The following is a 16,745-nucleotide window of genomic DNA, read 5'->3' as shown; positions in this document are numbered from 1 at the left end:
AAATTTAATATACCCTCTTAAAACAAAAAAATTAAGAAAATAAGAAGAATTTGCAAATTGCACGTGTTGAGCACCTCCTTCTAGATCGCGTGAAAGGAGGACCCTCACAAATTTGTTTACGGCAAAAACAGCCTCAGGGAAAAAGTGATGCTTTCGCAATTTTCAATTTACGATTTGATTTGAATATATTATTTTAAATTGAGTTCACAAACAGAGTTTGATTTTTTTTTTTTCTTTTTTCAAATTCAAAACAAAGATATTTGAAGAAAAAAAAAAACCAACGTAATTTGAGATTAAGGAGCAAAAAAACACTCATCAAACTGACCAAATAAAATATAAGATAAAATAATGATATAGAAAAGATAATGATAACAAAGTAAGGAAACCAAATATAGAAAAGTAAATATTGAATGGCAACTCATAAAAAGAAACGTAATTTATTGTAATAGAAAACCCAACACACATGAGACATTTAAATAGAGGTCATAAAAAATACTTACATTTTTGCCATTTACTGCACCTCAAGTCCAAAGTCCAAACAGTTAGCTGGAGTTGACAGAGCACACGGAAATCTTGAAGATCCGCACCCCAGTGCATGTTCCTTGAAGTTTAGATACAAAAATCTTGAAGATGGACATCCTAGTATGTGTTCCTTGAAGAAATATACCCCCGTGTGTGTTCCTTAAAGGAATATGTGAAAGAAATCACCCAATGCATGTTACTTGAAGAAATATGTGAAAGAAATTAAAGGTGAGGTTGAAATAGAAGGAATATTTTACACAAATATTTGATTTGTTTCTAGAATATAAGAAGTTGTTCATGAATTAGAAAACCAAAATAGAAAAGAAGAAAAGACCAATGTACATTGTCATGCACATACCGTTGAGCAGGAGCAAATTTCAGCTAAGCAAATAGAAAAAATGATGAAAAGAAGATTAACACAGAATTAAGAGAATGAGAGAATTGGAGAACGGAAGAAGAAGCAGTTTGATTTTGAAAACCAATGTGAGTGTACTAGGAGTGTGGTCCTATTTTGTAAATAGTGTTTTACGTGGGAGTTAACGAACCATTTTTACTAAGTTTTGCTCCTACTTAAATGTAGGCTATAAGGATATTTTGGAATCCAAAAAATGTCCAATTTAAACAGGAAAAACTCCTTAAATAGTAGTATAGATACTACTCTTCTTCTTCTTCTCCTCTCTCTCTCTCTCTCTCTCTCTCTCTCTCTCTCTCTCTCTCTCTCTCTCTCTCTAGAATAATTTTGAAGACCTTTTTGGTACACCATTTCAAGACTTTGGGATATGCTTTTTTAAGAGTGACTAAGAGATGATAAACCACAACCTTCTTTTTCTTCTTTTATTTATTTATTATTCTTTTAGAGAAGACTGTGAATATTTTATTAAAGCAAAACAACTATATCAGCTTGAAAAATGAGGCAAACTTATGGTGGAACATCCTCCATCTACACAATACTATGTGCTCGTTTGGGTAGCACTTATTAGTGCTGCGTCTGCATATCCTCAGTTTTTTTTTTTTTTTTCTTTTCAGCCGCAATGATTGACTCGTTCTTCTGTGAACAGTGCACTTGTGCACTGTTTACGGGTCGTACAAACTCCACTTTTTATCAACTTTTTCATTAAAAATAAGTCTCATAGCACTATTCACACATTTAAAAATTATTTTGCTACAGTGTTTTCAGTTTTTAGTTTTTAGTTTCAGCAAAATAAGTTTTATCCAAACAGACCCTATATTAACTACCAACCTAATCAAACTATGAACAATTTTATTACCTTCCCTCTTAGTGTGAGAGTAAAGCAACTTAGAATAAAACCCAGAAAAAACCTTCGCATCTTGAATCAAAACACCATACGATGTCATATTCCTTGACTTGTTAGCCAAAGCTTTCATAACCACAACCGAATCTCCTTCCACAATAGCTCGATCTATGCCAATTTCTAAGCCAAACTGAAGCGCTTGAGTTGCTACCAAAGCTACAATCTCCACGGGTTTGTAAGCTTGAGGAAACCATAGGGATACAGACATGATGAGTAAGCCATAATGATTGCATATAACCACTCCAATACTAGATTTATTAACTTCATCAAAGATGCCTCCATCAAAATTAATCTTCATCAAATCAGGTGGGGGGATGCCAGGAAGCACATGTTTGGTATGATCGATGTCTTAGGGGAGGCAGCACTACTTGATATTGCTCATATCGATCCTAGGAGACCTGGGAAATTTGGTCAATATTATAGCTCGGTAAGTGTAAGCAAGTTTGATTTCTTTGAGTCCATATCAACCAAACCATCGTAGAAAATAGTTTTTGATTTTTATTGTGTTGCATAATCCACGACACCAAGTCCTTTCTCTACAACTTTGAATCCATGAGAGGAAAAAAACAACAACAGTAATTGTTGGTGCAAACACAATAATAATGGAAATGGTGCAATCACAATAATAATGGAAATAATACAAAGAGAAATTGAATAATACTAAATAACATAAAGAGAAATGGAATAATACTTCTGAATATTATTAATTTGAGATTATAAAATACACACTGAGGCGCGTCACTTGCTATCTTTAAGGAGATTCGAGCTTTTGGTTGGCTAAACTTTGTAAATTTATTTTTGACACCTCCTCCCTTCACCTCCTCTTTGCGCACGTATTTAGCACAATATCTGAATCAATACATATTAGCCCCATTAATTATCACAATTAAAAAGTATAAAATAGTCTCTCTTTTTTTCAATGTGAAATTAAACATTTTCACTAACTCTTCATCTTCCATGTTAACTCCCACATCTTTACATTTATCTTGTAATATAAAACCATTTTAATTATATAATATTAAAATGTTCCAACAACAACAACTCAGAACCCAGCTAAAAAACCTCCCCGTCACAACTAACTTCGCAAGTCCTTTCTCTACTACTTTGGATGCATAGGATAAAAATGTTGAAAGTTGTCATAAGCAGGATTAAAACTTGCACTTAGTAGTGTTGATTTGCATGTCTTGAGTGGCAAACATTGGGTCACACACCTTTCATTGGTAAGTTATGAAAAAATATTATATATAACAACTTCTTATGAATTAAATTACTTAAAAAATTAAATGAAACAACACAATTGGACCCTAGTCCAATCTCAAAAATCTTTAACCCCTTCCTTTTCCAATTTTTTGAAAAGTTTGGGTTTCAAAACTATGAGCATTTGGCTATCAAATTTGCTCAATTTCTCTCAACCTTCATATTGGAAGTTAGGGTTTTAATTTTGTGAAAAATGGGGTATATAGATAAGGTGGGAACAACAAGAGATTTCATAACTGAATTCTCTCCAGTTTCGTCAATTTTGCTCTAGCCAACGTCCTACAAGTTTCTCGCAACTTGCTGCCCTAACAACTTTTCGAAGTGTAATCACGTGTCATTCTGCTAGACAACAACCAATTTTGCTTGACTGCAATGATGACTTGTATAGCTTCGATTTCAGCTTTTGAAACCATGGTTTTTAAACCTCAGTAAAATTAAAGAACCGAAAAAGGGTATGATTCCCCATTTTTATGGTTAAACCACCAATTTTTATAGTTTATACCGGACCAATTGAGGTCTAGTTTTAGGTTGAACCGGCCGGTCCGATATGGTTTTAAAGACCATGCTTGAAACCTCATCCCAATTAGAATTAGACCCACAAAATAAAAATTACATATTTTCACGGAATATGCTAATATACTAAGATCCTAACAAAAATTGTACCCTTTTTATTCTTCCCTTTCAATCAAACTAATGAATAGTGATGTGGGTGGAATTGTCATTTGTGATGATTATAAACTTAGAATTGGCTACTAGTAAATGAAGCATGAGAATCGAGAGAGAATCCTGCAGCATCTTGGTGAAAACTGAAAAGCAACCATCTAAGAGAAAAATGGTGAACCTTGCAATCTGCAAACTAATTAGTGGTAGCGGCAAGTAATTGCCCCTTTGCAACAGCCATCATAAATATAGAGATGTGCATTAGTCTGCAAATAGCAACAGGTAAAAGCCTTAAAAGACTGGTAATGGTCTAACACATAACCCTCAGAACTTGTGGCGGTTGTGCAGCACTCGATCCATATTTGGCAGCTCAGACATTTTGTGCCAAGTTTCACCCTGAATCCAGTATTAGTCCTCCCTCAAACCAGCCATTACATCTTTTTTTTGGGCTGAATCAAACCTACTATTATGTCCTAGAACTTCATGATGCTTAATCCTAAAGGAACAGACCTTAAAGCAAAGTCTAAGAACATTCTCACCAAATTATAGGATCAAGAGAAAGGGTTGTCTTTAAAGGTTGATTTGCGTTACTTAGTAGAATTTGATGCAAAATGGTTTCTTGGCTGAGGATTAGGCTATAATGTCTACCTTTGCCATTGATGCACTTCCGCACACAAAGATTCAAAATCAACCTTAGCCCTTCCTCACCACAGGAAAGAATAATTTCTTGTTATATTTCAGAAAGTCAAAACTGTCGGGGAGAGAGCAAAAAAATCGGTTAGAAGGGTCCGATGGTGTTCTATTGGTATAAGTGAATGGGACAATGTAAAACTAAACTGGATTCATGCACGCTCGTAACTGGATTCATGGGACAACGTAAGACAAGAAGTGTGTATGTGATATAGCTAAGGTTCAAGCTCCAAACCAGGTCGTGTAGCTAAATTAGCAAAGGAAGTCCATGATAGTTTATTAAGCCAAAGTGGAGTACACTCCTAACCAATGTAGGACTAAATGAAAAGGTCAAGTATTTGGAATACACACTAACATCAAGTATACGAGTCAAGTGTGGACCTGATTTCAATTTTCTAAACTACTCGTTCTCTATCCCCATGATATGCCTTAATTCAAATCTCCATGATTACCTCTTTCCATAAAGCTACATATTTTCAATCTTCCTTTTATACTTCCACAAAATAGAGTGGGAACCATAAAATTTGTAGCAGACATTTCTTAAATGCTTTCATTAAAAAGAAAAAACAAAAAATTGTGCTAGGGAAGGGAATCTGAGAAAGCTTATGAACTCGTGATTCCAAAGAGGAAAAAAAAAAAAAGAAAGAAGATTCCTGTAGACCTTATTCATGATGTCTTCTAATGAATATAGCTTTGGTTGGTGGATATAAAGGTCATCAAACAAGCTCAAGTATGAATGAAACATCGCTGTAAAGTAGGGAAGGCACTAGCTTTTATCAAGTCAGTCTCAGCCTCTCTGGCCCCCTGCTCCAGCTACTACTTTTCCAACTAACACAAACATATATCTATTTTCATGAATCCTTCCTCTCCCCTCTATAAATATATAAGGAGAAGAACGTTGGGAATGGTCCTAGTCCTACCCATTTACACTAGACTCCATCATTGCCAATAAGTCAAGTGTATTACACTAGATATAGTTGTGCAAATGTGTACTTGAGTTGAAGGCCAAGTTAATTATAGGGACATAAGTGTATAGTTTTCTCAGCAAAGATGAGGAGAGCATATCGCAAAATGTGGCGGGTGGTGCCTTGTGCGAGCAGGAAAAGTTTGCGGACAGACTCCCGGAAGGACATAGAGGAAATACTCAAAACCAAGCTTGCAACAATCAGGGAAGAGCCAGAGAACGAGCAGAACCTAACACCACCAAGACATCGTCGCATGGCTAAGAAGGGAAAGAAGATTCGATTCAAGGATAAGATGGGAGGTTCTTTCATGCCCCAGTTCAGCCTCAAAGATTCCTATGCCCTATTCATGACTGGCTTTGCATCTAAAGGTAGCTTTGGTGGACTTCTTCAATACTGACCTTCTTAAGCTTATGTATAAGCCTGTTTAAAATGCATTCACCTAGAAATATGTTTATTAGGACTACAATAAAGAGAATGCATGAGGGGCCAATTTGGTACTTGTAATTTAACATTTTTAATCTATTAAGCATATTGTATAAATTCCTGCAAGATCATAGTCCACTGGGCCTTCAACGTGTAATTGTTATATTGGCTCCTGTTTTCATTTCCCCAATTACTGCTGGAAAATATAGAGTGAAAAACTTGAAATATCTCTATGAAAGCGTGTGTGACATGTGATTGATTCAATTGAAGTATGTTCTCTCAGTTTTCATGGATTAAATTCCGCCTTTTGACGGAAGCATAGGTTAATTTTTGCACAATATATGCTTTTGAATTTTTACTGTTTATGCAATATATGTTTTTGATTTTTTACAAATTCATGTAGCTACATGTTGTGCTAAGGGAGGCGTTTACTTGCTTACATGGTGATTGTACAAATTTTGCAGCTAGATACGTTTCATGGTTTCATTTTTTCCATAATGCTTCTACTGGAAGTTATGAGGTTTGCTAGAGTTCTGATTCGGTGGTTGTATCAATATACCTGCCTAAGAGAAAATCACACCTTCTAAACAACTAGACAATAGGAATTTTTTTTTTAATACTTTTTCAAAATGATTAACCTGAGGACATGTGAGACAGTGATAACAGGAACCATATGCATTGGGTTACCTTCACACAAGGGTACACATCATTTCAAAAATAAGAAAATTGACAGTTTAGTTCATAAAAATAAATAATAAAAAAATAAAAAAGAGGAAATTTGCACTTTGGTAAATCACCTTTTTAAAGTCGTTAGGGACTGATGATCTAAGAAGATAGGAACATGAATCTAAGAAGATAGGAACTAAGGGAAATTGCACTGTCAATGAACGTATATTTCATTTTGCTTGCTATTTATGAAGAGTATTTCTCCACAAAGACAGATTTTTTTTTTTTTTTTTTTCTTTTTCCGGCTATATATGGAGAGAACTGCTCATTTTACAGAGTGGTGTATCTTCTATGGGGGCATTCTGTCTTTTTTGTTAAAATTAAATGATTAAATGATGATTAAACTATAAGATTAATGAGCAGAAAAATAATTATAAAATTAAATTAAATTAATGAGCTGCAAAATAGGGCCCAAGATCCTAGCTAGAAATACCAGCAATTTCTTAAATGTGGTGCGCTGAATGCACAATTTGGAAGTCCCAATTACTCTTGCTTATTGAAACTCGGGGAAGTATTGAGGCTTGGTGAACTTCAAATTATGTTCATAGATGAATAACATGTCACCCAAGTTGAAAATTTGGGAGAATAATTGAGGAAACCTCAGAGAAATATGCAATTTCTCAATGGTCCACTCACATGTTGCTAAAATGTTAGTGGATTAATTGGCTGATGCACAGGGTTGATTGGTTAGGCTCAAGTTCAATGCTAATATTACTCACCAAAACTGTTGGAGGATTGGTAAAATATTAAGTATTTTTACTTATTTTGGTTGCAAATGTTAATTGTAGGGAAAAAAAAAATATAAGACAAGCAATTACATGTTTCTAAAGAAAAAGATATGATATGGTAAATCGTTCAACATGATATGGAATACACTCTCTTTTCTATAAATGAAAACCTATTTGGTCCTGCAGTTCCTAAAATTTCAACTTAATCTATGTAGCCATAATGTGAAACTAAGACTGGTGTAGTGGAGAATGGGTAGTGTTTATTTTATTTTTGCCAAAAAAAAAAAAAGTGTGCAGTGAGGAGAGCTGGAATAGTTAGTGAATAGACACCAAAATTATTAGTTTCTGTCATAACAGAAGGATGCTACTGAATGTAGGTCAAATCTCTATTAAGAGAAATGACACTCTTTCTACATACAGAGGGATGAGATAGAACTGGAAACCCCCACTGAGTGGGGTAGATGATAGCTGGGCACACACCATCAATGTTAATTCTTTTTGAAATATCAGCATACATCTTTGCAATCCTGGCAGGCAATACCATCGTAGAAAACGCCTTCAGAGTAAGCTTCCTAGACCGGGATAAGCGAAGACCCTTTAGCCTTCCATTCATTTTCTTCACCCAATGCCTTCTAGGCCTTGCCACCTTTTCATCAGCATTGGTTAGCTTTTTGTACCGACATTTCAAGCGTCCACCAACTAAGTCTTGGAAACCCATCAGCAGAAATGAGGACTAATGGGTGGCAAGAGATGAAAATTGAGTTAATTCAAGGGAGCTTTCTGTGTGGCTATGATTCAATGAATGCCGTCAGTCATATGAAAATTTATGTGTATATAAAGAGGAAGAGCAAGTTAAGAATGGGAGGCAATGAATGTGCATAATACACATGGAGAATCTGGTTTTAATGAACCTTCAAACACAAACTAGTAACAGGAAGAGATGGAGAGCACCTACATTTGGATTCTTTATAACACATGGCTGCCATTATATTTTAACCCAATATACTCTGCTGAAAGAGATGGAGATGCCATTAATTTCTACTTTTTAACACATGGCTAGCATCATTTAACATAACCAGCTCGGTGGTTGGCTGATTGCAAGCGCCTCTCTCTCATTTCCTTAAATGTAAGAGTGTAGTTAGTTAATCATGAAAGGAATATAGGAGGCATGTGCAATGATTGAAATCCATATTAGAATACAAATAGAGGCCAATCATTTGGTAAAGAAAGGAATGTATGTGGTTGTGATCTTTAATCAAAAGCAGATCTACTTGTTTGTTTATTTAAATGACAGAGATTAGTCGCAGTCAAGTCAAGCGAATGAACTGTTGGTCTAATTTGTCCCGTACAGAGAGGCTTATATTTATTTACTTTGTCTATCTTTGTGCCTTGACTGGTTGAACAAATGCTCATGTTCATAGTGCACACTTCAGGTCCCATTATTGGATGGGCCCTGCTCTTTTATAAGGCTATGGTTTAAAAGGCCGCCATTATTAACTGGCAGTGTCTGTTGCAAAGGAGTCCAAGAACAATGTAAGTTGGATTTTCAAGAGGAAAAAAATGCTTCAGGAAGTTGTGGTTTTCCCCAGGGAAATTAAACTTAAAATTTTAATAAGCACTAACTGAGGCCTGAGGGGGCTTCTTTCCACCCAAGAAGGAAGCATAATCAACTTGATCAATGACTAGGCTAAACTGCTAGAGCCACTCTTTGTAGAATTCTTAGTTCAATAGGACTCACATACACGTGGTACTCAATTGGTCATGTTTTTGTTCTCATGCACCCTTCATAAAAATTTTCAGCCCTTCTCAAGACTCAAGATAAAGTGTCAAGCTCTCACTTCTCAACCTATAAGTATATGGTAATTGGTCAATCCATGTCTGCATATATTATTGCACTTCAATAAAACAGGCGTAGGCGTGACCACCACCCTACTTTTGAGCATGAATCGTAAGCCATGAAAAGGATCAAGAAATATGGCAGATGAGCAAAAAAACTAATGCTTGATCTTTGAATCTCAAGCATGGTTTTAAGAATTCAATTTAAGATTATTGGTTTGATATTTTTGGTTGTATTGTATGCCCTTGTAGTTGTATGATATTAAACCTACTTTGTCATTTTATGAGAAGTTATGCTTGTCAGGGATGGTGACTATTATGCTTTATTACTTTTCATTCCTTTATAATTTATTTATTCTAGTGCATTTCATTTATATCCATATATATTACTAAAAGCTGAACATAGCAATTAATGTTGCTACACTTCCGTTGAGCTACATCAGCAATTATGTCATTACTAAATTTTTTTTCCTGAATTTCTCCTATAATTTTAAAATACTTTCACTAAAATTTTCCTTTAATTTTAAAATACTATTAAAATGAAAATGATTTCCAGCCTTATCTCTACCATAAAACTCAAATCTTTATAGCTTTAATTATGTCCACCATAAAGCCCAAATCTATATGGGTGTATATTACATTAATGTTGTCCATAAAGCCCAAACCCAACTCTTTCTCTTCCGTAGATAGTTACAAAACTTCAGACCTTCGGTTTTCTAACGCCAACCTCTCTCTCTCTTCCCTCCTTTGTCTCTTCCTCTCCTTATTTAAGTGAATCACTCCTTCATACCTCATATTTGTCTCCCCTCCTTTTTTGACTAATGATTTGAACTCTCAAAAGCAAGTCCCCCAAATCTGACCATGGTGACCAAAATTTGTATTGCAATTCACGACTGTTGGTATGTTGATGTTAAGTTTAGTAGTTTGATGGTTATGTTGGTGTGATATTTTGAGTGTTGTGTGGAACTTTGTGGAGCTTAGAAACCCTATATTTATGTAAGATTTTGGGTACAAAACTTTATGCTCTGTTTATATTAATATGAGACCCTTTTTTTTTTTTGTGTTTGGATTTAATTTAAGTTTCTAGGTTATGTCAAGCTTGGTTTTTATATTTAGTTTAATTGTTCCATATCTTGGTATATATTAGTGGAGAGAAAATCCATCTGGGATTTTAGAGTTGTTATTTTTTTTTGGGGGTGGGGGAGTCCAATAATAGTGGCATGTTTCATTGTTAATAACTTTGTTATGTGTTGTGTAAGGAGTTTTGCACCAAAGAAAAAGGCGATGGCTGGAATGAATAATACAAGTTAAGGTTTCTACTGTACTTGACACTCTTCTTAGGGACAGTAATATTTCTTGTCCTTTTATTAGACGAGCATCCTTAGCATGCAGTTGATGTGTTTGTGAGATTTCCTGGATGTTGTTTCAAAAAAAAAAAAAAAAAAAAAGGACCTGATCATGTTGCTCAATAGTGTTATAACTTAACAGCCAAAAACACTATTTTTTTTATTTTTTAATTTTTTACCTTGGTTTATTTGGAAATATCTCATGTCTCATTTTTTTAATGTGTTGTGGCTTATTAGAGAAGAGGCAGGAGAAGTTTGTTGATTCTATGTTGAAGAAAGCTAAGGTAATAATTCCTTAATGATTGTCTTCAGCATAATTTGTCATACTGATTGGTTATCAATCATAGAGTTCAACTACTACCACCTGAGTTGTTATTAGGTTTTCATTTTTCGGGTTTTGTTTTATAGTTCTCAAGTTTCCTTTGTGGCAAGAGGAAAAGGTGGCTTAACATCAAAGAGATTTTTGGTATTCTTTCATGGACTAACAAATTGATTGGTTTTGATAACAAACCAGATTCCAAAATCCTATGTTTTTTCGGGATCACATGCATTTCATAGATTTTGACCTAACTTTTGGCCTTTTTGAAAAATTTTTGGGGTTTTTCAAAATTAATGAAGTTTTTGTGAAATTTTTGGGATGGGTGTTACTTCAATGAGTTTAAAACTTCATGCATTACATCACACTTGCATTATAACTATATTTCATGCATTTTAGATGTGTGCTATATATGTTGAACTGTTTGTGTGCCGTTAGGATTGGATTGGGTTGAGCTCATGATGCGTTTAAATTTGCATGTCACATGTTCATGCATTTTCATGCATACGTACCTTACTGTTTTTATCTTTTGATATTAAATATGTTTGGTGCTTTTCCCTCTCTCTCTCTCTCTCTTTTTTACGTTAGTTGCATCATGGCACCTAAATATAAATCCATTCAGTCCCAGAACCCTCTTCATTCTGGGGCATCTTCTTCTTCTTCTCCTTCTGACCCCATTCCATCTCATGTACAGTTCTGTGATGAGAAGGCCAAATCGAACTTCTCGAAGAACTTTTCACGACGAGGCATTCATTCGGAATGTCAAGTCGTTCTATCAGATTTTTCTAACATTGACCTACCCACTGTCATCTACAGTAGGAGTTAGGAGTCACTATGTGGCGTCCCGGTCACGTGCCCTTCCGTGATCATACAAGAGTTCTACTCCAATATGCATGGATTTGATTATTCTATACCCCAGTTTGTCACTCGCGTTCAGGGAATACGTATGGTAGTTACTTCGGATATTGTATCCAAGGTACCATACATTCCTAGGGTAGCGCATCTTGACTACCCTGGCTGTAAGTGTCCGAGGATAGTGCCCAAATATAAACTCGCGTCTCTCTTTTGTGAGACACCATCATCTTAGGGTGAGCGTCAAAACACCCTTTGCTCAGCCTTTGCAAAAGGTTTAAGATTCCTTAATATGGTGATGACATTTATTTTTCATCCTTTGTCACACTATAACACTATCACAAAGCCTCGTGCTCGCTTTTTGTTATCCCTCATTGAGGATCTTTCAATTGACTTCTCACTTTATACCCTCCCTTATAGATGTCTATAAGGATACAACGACCCGTGATAAGCTCATTTTTCCTTCACCTATCACGCGACTCCTTCGCCATTTTTCTGTCTCCTATCCTGAGTCTCCTCACTTCATTTTCATGTGTGCCATTGATGTAGCTATCGTTCGACGGAGTGTAGCACAGCTTCGACTGAGGCAACCCCGGACAAAGACGGCAGCTCCTTTAGCTTCTACCGCTCCATCCACCTTTGCTCCTTCGTCTTCAGCGGGTGGAGTGACACTTGAGGCCATCATGGCACAGCTTGTGCACATGGATGCTTGCCTTGACACTCTCAACGATGAATTGTGTCAACACCCGTGTTGGTCGTATCGCGTGACGACAGGCTGTCATGGGTGATTTCACTGTGACTTCCTCTCCTTCTTTCGAGGCATCTAAGGATGAGAGTGACGATGGCTCTGTAGTGATGATGCTGATGAGGATGATGATGATGACTCGCCTAGTGATGATGAGATGTCTACTTGATATACTTGCCATTTGTCACTTGTGACAAAAAGAAGGAGTAGTTTTGAGATGAGAGTAGTCATACTCATAGGAGGAGGGTTAGTATAGGAGATAAGGGGAGTGTGCATGAGGGATGTAGTGAGGATTTTTGTATCTTTTCTTTTTTTCTATTTTAGATACATTATCTCTTGTACATTGATCTTGTGACCATTTGACATACATTGTAGTTATATTTGGTTTATATATATATATATATATATATATTGATGTAAGTTATTTCACCTATCTCTCCATGTGTTGTTTCTTTTCTCTCTTTATACACATGTTTCTTATTTATTGTATGCAATCTATTATTTTTGTTTCACATTAAGATACTATGATGAGTTTTGTTTAAAGTGTTTCAGAAATACAAGTTGTCAAAATCTACTTGTCATAAACTCTTTTCTTACAAAGTTTTTCAAGAGTTTGTGTTAAGATAGATTTGATTGTATTCAACAAGTGAGTATGAGTTGAGTGATTTATGATTTCTCTCATATCTCATTTGTTTGTTGTGGTTTTATCACAGATTGCCAAAGGGGGAGATTGTTAGGAACATATGTTACTATTTTATGTAATTGGCTAATCCTTTGACAAAACGCACTTTATTTGTAATTAGGTAGATGTAAGATGTGTTTAATACTTCAAGGAACAAAGTTTTAAGTTCAAGTGTTAAAACCATGCAAGTTTGTCCAAGAATCAAGTGAGAAAGTGTTGGATTTTAAAACTCGATAGCTAGCTCGACAACTAGGATCTATCGAGGTTTAAAAACTGTTGAAGCCCGTGGCTTGACAGCTAGCTCGATAGATAGCTATCTATTGAGATTTATGAAACTCAGTTTTTCAAGAGCTAATTTTCAACCAATCTGTGAGTAGGTGTTTAGGCTTTCTTTTCTCATAACTTAAACATATATAAGGATTGTTTTAAGGACTGTCACAGTTGATGCAACTCAATGAAAAAGTTTTTCACAGGCATATTGTGAACTGGAGACATATGCCCTAGTTCATCTTTCTCTTGAAAAAGCTGCTGTGTTTGTACACCGTAGGGTTTTGTGACCAAGGAGCTTCTTAATCTTCATCGTGTGATGAACTGAAGAACTTTATTGCCAACATCCTTCTCAAGTTGGTGATTAAGTCGCGTACTAGGATCCACGCATCTATTGGTTAAAAAACTGCGGAAGCCCGTGGCTTAACAACTAGCTCGATAGATAGCTATCTATCGAGGTTTATGAAACTCAGTTTTTCAAGAGCTAATTTTCATCCAATCCGTGAGTATGTGTTTAGGTTTTCTTTTCTCACAACCCTAAACATATATAAGGATTTTTTTAAGGGCTGTCACAGTTGATGCAACTCAATGAAAAAGTTTTTCACAGGCATATTGTGAACTTGAGACATATGCCCTAGTTCATCTTTCTCTTGAAAAAGCTGCTGTGTTTGTACACCATAGGATTTTGTGACCAAGGAGCTTCTTGATCTTCATCGTGTGATGAACTGAAGAACTTTGTAGCCAACATCCTTATCAAGTTGGTGATTAAGTCGCGTACTGGGATCCACACATCTATTGGTTAGTCACGTACTGAAAGCTATGCATTGAAAAGAGAGATTGTCACTACAGAACAAATCCAATTGAGTATTGGGGTAAGGGTTTAACTGTAGGTTGGTATAAGATACTTGGATTCCTTTATTTGTAATCGCTTGTTTTGATAATAGTGGATTATTAGGAGTGGTAACCTTAAAATCACCCAGTGGGGTTTTTGCCATGTAGGTTTTCCCTATTCGAAAACAAATCACCGTGTCAATTCAATTTCTACTGCATATTTAGTTTAATTGGTGATTTGTTTGTGCTGCCACGCATATTGTATGTTAATCTGATTAATTAATCAACTTGGCTAATTAATTGGTTAATCTATCACAATGGGTCAATACATTCTTGGTCTATCATTTATTATTACTATACTTTTGTTGAGCCATATCATCCATAGTCTAGCTCATCTCAACCCAAAAAAAAGAAAAAAACTCTTCCTCTCTATTAGTCCATACGTTACACTTCCTTCAACATTTCCCCTCCATTTTTATCTATCTCCTTCACTACTCTATGCTTTACCATTACACTTCTTTTTTCTCCTTCTTATATTTTGATTATTCTTCTTCCCATTTTATTATGTATAAATTTGACATCATTTCTCTCATCTAATCCATATTTTTTCCACACAAAAACTGTGAGTTCTTTTCCCATTTTATTATGTATAAATTTGATATCATTTCTCCCATCTAATCCATATTTTTCCCACACAAAAACTGTGAGTTCTCTCTCTCTCTATGTTTGCTCTTTCTTATAGAACTTTAATTAAGATTCAACGTGTTTTTATTTATTTATTTATTTAATTTCCCATTACAAAGTTTTCTCTCTCCCTTTTATAACTTCACTTGAATTTTGGTTTAAGTTAATGCTTAATTTTTTTTAAAAATAGGAATTTGAGTTTATATGAAAACAGAATCGACATGCCAATGAATTTGGATATGTGTATTAATTGTTTGAGTATTGACTCATAAGTTTTTGAGTTAATATCCTAAGGATCCCTTTGCATGGCCATCTGGATCTACTTAAACAAATAATATCCCCCACGTTCCAATTTGCTTAGCAAGTGTGTTACCGTTACAGCAGGTCACTGCTCAAACGTGGTTGACTTTTAACACCTAGGAAATCATTAATGTTCTTGTAAATATACTTCCATGGCTTGAAGAGCTCATGGTCGCTTCCTTTTCTTATCTTTCTCGATTGTTAAGGAAAATCACACATTTTCCCCCCTAATCTCCTCTACTAACAGTAAGTTCCTAGCAATATTTGTTGAAATATTCCAAAACTATCACCAATTTTACCATAAGAAAAACTATAAATTTGACATGGTAATAAATGTGATTGGAGTTACATCAACAATATAATAATAAAGAAATTTGTTAATTTTAGTTTCAATATATAAAAGTTGACAGCACCATTTTGTAATACTTAAATGGTAAAGTCAAATTTTCTGGAACAGTGGGTTTCAAAATCTGAGGAGATTTGTTTTGTCTCCTCCAATGCCTATATGGTTGTATAAATTAACTACAGTACAATTTAAATAGAATCATGCATGCTTAGTTGCTTACATGGATCAACTTCCTTTTCTTGCGCATGTTTTAACTTACTTATCACATAAGGAAGGTCAACTAAGATGATGAGTTATCAATAGAAGAGAAATATTATTCATTTGCATTTTGAAGTTTTATCCAAAGGATCTGTCGGCATCTGATATGGAGGATGCTTCCTTAGTTAAGTCATATCGGTAATGAAATCAAAGAACTTATTAATCAAGATGACTCAGCTACACTCAATACAACCTGTGCCTGACGTTAGATTTCCAATGAGTTCATGCCGCGTTAACATGAATGAATGAAATGAAATGACTCAAAGGTAAGACAAGTCAATGGAGACAAGGGGGGAAAAAAAAGAACAAACAAGCTTTATTTGATGGTTGTGGTATAAAATTATAGGACATTAAAAAATGGTTTTAACTAGGATAATTGTAGAAACACTAAATAGTGAATTCTTAAACCATTTTATTTCTCCACTTTATGTGGTATGAGAACCTTATAGACCTTATCATTAATTATTGACTTTACAATTACTTACATTTACATACAAGATTCGGAGAACATACAACCTAACATTAAAAATTGGGCAATCTTTTTGAGGTATATACCCTATCATTAAAGAGCACCCGATATGTGTGGCACTCATAATATATAGAGTCACGCAGTCGGCTTGAAAATTTGAAAGATGGGCGAGGATTGGATAAGGTCTTAAAGTGGTTCTCATCTCATGCATTTTAATTTTCACAGAATAAAGCAAGAGACAGAACTTAGAAGGCTATTTTATCAAATAAAAAAAAAAAGAAAAAGAAAAAGAAAAAAAGGTAGAGGGCTAGCAACAGCAACTACCAAACCCAAAATGCCCGTGAATAAGAAGTGCATGAAACCACAAAAAATGTGGGGCAAACTGGCTAAAGACGGCATTGACAAAGGTACAAGAAAAGAGCAAGCGAATAGCCACCAAATCTAGAAAGAAACACTGAAACAGGTAGCATGGTCAAATATATCCGTGTGTATGTGTATGTGTATCCAAATTCAACAGCAAATACATGTG

The sequence above is a fragment of the Quercus robur genome, chromosome 3, assembly GCF_932294415.1.
Source record: "Quercus robur chromosome 3, dhQueRobu3.1, whole genome shotgun sequence".
Lineage (NCBI taxonomy): Eukaryota > Viridiplantae > Streptophyta > Magnoliopsida > Fagales > Fagaceae > Quercus > Quercus robur.
Note: the sequence above shows the minus strand (reverse complement) of the source record.